This window comes from Panicum hallii, chromosome 9 (assembly GCF_002211085.1).
Source record: "Panicum hallii strain FIL2 chromosome 9, PHallii_v3.1, whole genome shotgun sequence".
NCBI lineage: Eukaryota > Viridiplantae > Streptophyta > Magnoliopsida > Poales > Poaceae > Panicum > Panicum hallii.
The window spans coordinates 44,050,286-44,054,116 of NC_038050.1; the positions used below are offsets into that span (position 1 = coordinate 44,050,286).

The 3,831-nt window shown below is 50.9% G+C and overlaps 1 long non-coding RNA gene across 1 annotated transcript; it reads right to left on the bottom strand.

Moving 5' to 3' along the window:
- Positions 1–1,503: 1,503 nt before the first annotated feature.
- LOC112876894 lies at positions 1,504–2,155 on the bottom strand. Its single transcript, XR_003225389.1, has 2 exons — positions 1,655–2,155; positions 1,504–1,565 (listed from the first exon to the last, which is right to left on the bottom strand). It is a non-coding gene; the product is annotated as an uncharacterized LOC112876894 (long non-coding RNA).
- Between the last annotated feature and the right edge of the window lie 1,676 nt (positions 2,156–3,831).

Sequence of the window (3,831 nt, forward strand, 5' to 3'; positions counted from 1 at the left end):
CTACTATGCGATCTTACTGATCTAGGGTTGTGTACTTTGGTCTGGGTAGCCGATTGATAGGTGCACCGGTTTCCTGATTGATCGATGAAAACATCGATCACTTTAGCAGAGGGATGATTCCTAAAACAGTTGTGTCTTGACTGAATGTGCTTAAGTGTTATCCTAGGTATCTAGGTGTGGTTGTATCGACTCGATTACGTCAGCACAACTATTGAGTGATGTACAGACGATTGGAGTGTGGTTGAGGGTATGTGACTGATAGATATAGATAGCCGATCTCTCAGTCGATAAATCGACTGATAGAAGTGTGTGGATAAGGATGGGGAAACTAAGGATCGATCGGCCATGTTTGACCGATATGGAAAAGCAACCAAAATCGGCTTGGGTCGGCCGATAGCAAGAGTCCTAAGATTGTGTGTGCATCTCCGATACATCGACTATGTGCAGCCGATGTAGGACAGAACAAAAGAGTTGTATCGGCGGTAGCCGATATTAGAAAGATAACAACCGTATCAGCTAACCAACCAATGGTAGAAACATATCAAAAGAAATGCATCGGTTGACAGTTGTTACACAGAACATCATAGACTCAAAGGAAATGGATGCTTAGCGGCTGAACCAAAAGCTGATGCTGAAACGCAGCTGCAGAGATGTATAAGCTAAGCAACAGATGCACATGAACTAACAAGGATCTTTATACGAAGAGAATCTTAAGGAAACGGCAATCAAGACAAGGATAACGTCTTGACGGCAAGGATACGAGCACTTCGTGGGAAAGGATTAACTAGATATCGCACCTTTCTGCCTAAGACATATATCCTATGATTACCCCTTTAGCTACAACACATGCATACAACTCAAGGTACAAATAAAGCATTCATTTCTTAGTATTCAACCTAGATCACAATTCAAAGACTTTCCCTCATATAAAACTTGTAGATTTAAACCTAGGGTTTCAAACAAAACTGATTTTGTATTTTTATGAACTCCTTACGAAAATCTATAAAATGTAGAAGTTCATTGATTTGAAATAAAGAAGGCTCTGGAAAACACCCTGGAACTTTCTAAATCGAAGCAATTAAGTCCCTGGTCAGGGAAACAAAGAATAGAAAGAAAGCGACGATGTTCCGGCAAAGGGGTTTGCCGGTGCTAGGAAGATTCAGTGGGTCAGGGCAAACCTTGAGGTAGACTTGGTTGTGGAAGAGAACTGGCGGAAAGTGAATTTCCGCGGTGAACAGGATCGACGATGAGAAGTGCTCGACGGTGACGAGGTTCCGTGGGTGACGAAGAAGTTTGCCGGGAAGGGTTGCCGTGGGTGGAAGATGGCCGAAGGAGTAGTTTTCGTGGTGACTCGTGGTGATAGCGGTTGAGCGAGCCACGAGGGATACGAACTGTTGGATGTCGTGGATCATGGAGTAAGACGATGGAGCCAAACGGGTTCCCTATACCGACTTTTCCGCGAACCTCCAGGGTCCTACTGCTCACGAGCTAAGCCTTCTTTTGCTTCCGCATCCTTGGCCCTCAACCTGCTCGCGCGTAGCCTGTTGCCTTGCCCGCGCATATGCCTGCGGAGATGAATCGAGCCAGCCGTCAGTCCTGCGTCATGACTCATTCATCCCCCTCTGTCTCCGCGCAAACCAAAGCCCGTTCGCACCAGGGCCATCTCCATATCCTCCACGAGCAACTCGCAGTGCCGCCTGACCTCGTCCGCTGCCTTCACTTTGACGGCTTCCGACGTTCTCCACGCGTGGCCCCGTTGCTCCCGTGCGAATCCGTTCGCAGCCGCCGCACTGCAGCTCCTCCCGCACCGCGCGCGACCTTCCTGCACATCAACTCGGTCGCGGTCTGAGCTCACCCAACGGGGACCTCGCCATGCGCCGCACGTCGTCGCCCTGCACATCGTCGCGCTGCACGTCGTTGCCCCGCACAGTTACTCCTCTTCTCCTATTATCGGACCCGCGCTTGCTCCGGCCTTGCCGAATCATTCCCGCGCACGCCCGAACCGTGTGCGCCCTTGGCCCGCACCACACCTGCTGCGGCCACCCTTCTTCTGCTCACACGCTGCCACGCTACGGCCGCAGCTCCGCCTGCGTCTGCGCCGCGTGCCTGCACTGCTAGCCGCTCGCGCGTTCACACTCCTGCGCCGCCATCAACCATGCCTGCTGGTCCCCGCGCCGTCACCTGATGCAACGCCCCAGCGCGCCAGCCTCCTGCGTCGAGCCATCCGAGCCACCACCAGCTTCCGTGCCCTGCACCGCTCGCTCACGCAGCTGCGCGCTGCGCCAGGAGCCGCGCCCGCTCACTTCCGCTCTGCCACGGCCCGCGTGCCCGAGCCCGCTCCACGCCTGCGCTGGCTCCCATCGCCAGCCGCGCTCGCGTTGCTCACCTGCTCGCCTGCTCGCGCCGCGCGGCGCCCACGCCAGCGCGCCGAGCGGCCCCGTGCCAGCCGCTCGCCTGCGCCTGAGCCTAGCGCCGCCTGATCCCGCTCGGGGCCGCCCTGAAAGGATCGATGGACCAAGAGGGGGGGGTGAATTGGGCCTTTTTCAATTTCTAAAACAAGATAAAACAACCTTAACCTATGCAAGAACTAGAAAGGCTCCAATTCACCAACCGGATAACTAAACAACCTACACAAGCTAGTTAAGATGAAAAGAGATAAAACCTAGCAAGGTAGATCTAACTAGTGATTCCTAAATCAAGCACATGAATGAATTGCATGAAAGATAATGCTTGAAAAAGTAAAGTGGACAAGGGACAACCGGATTTTTTTCCCGTGGTATCGATGTGTTGGCACACACCCCTAATCCACGTTGTGACACTCACAAAGAGTATTGTCACCTCCCAAGTCACCAAGACGAGGGCGCTCACTAAGAGTCTCCGTTCACCATCCCGGTGTGGTGGAGATCAAGCCACGTACAAATCTCTTCTCCGGGCTTCCACAATCCTTGGCAAGCTCCGCGAGAATCACCTCGATCACCAAGATCGCCTAGGTGATGCCAATCACCAAGAGTAACAAGCTAAGGCCTTCACTTGAGCAAGAACCAATCACCAAGAATGGATGCACACAAGCTTCTCTCTACTCAAGTCCTTAATCTTGCTTCTTGAATGATTGAATGAACAAGTGTATGAAATGTTGAAGCTCAAGGTGGCTCTTGACTATAGTATGTGTGTTTGGATGTTGCCTGGTGTCAAGAGTGGTAGAATGACCCATTGGAGGGGTATATATGGGCAGCTCACACGAATAGAGCCGTTGGAGAAAAAGCTGCCAGAAAACTGCGTAGCGCCGGTTAATCCGACGTCCCTCCAATAGTCATCGTCGGTTTAACCGGTGAATGTAAACTGCCACTTCTGAAAACTAGCCGTTACAGCTTGGGCAGATTAACCGTCGTTGCATCGGTTTAACCGGTGAGTGTAATCATCCATTGATCAACAGAAATACCAAGTCACTGGACAACTGCACCGACGTCCAATTTCAAATAGCGTCGGTTTAACCGGTGAGTGTAGTTGTCCACTGATCAACTGAAAACCGAGTCTCTGGACAACTGCACCGACGTCCCTTTTCAAATATCATCGGTTGAACCGGTGAATTGACTTGTCAAACTCTGCTGACCTTGTTTAACCGACGTATAGAAAACTTGAGGCGTCGGTTAATCCGGTGATAAGGATTTTTCTGATTTTGCCTTTTCTGACTTGAGTCTTGAATGAAATCCAAATATTCTTGAGATATAAGTTGAGATCCACTTATTTGAGCTTCTAGAAACCTGAGTGACCATTGTGTGCATCCATTTTCAAATGACCATGTCCATGCTCAAGTTACTAAGCCTAAACCCC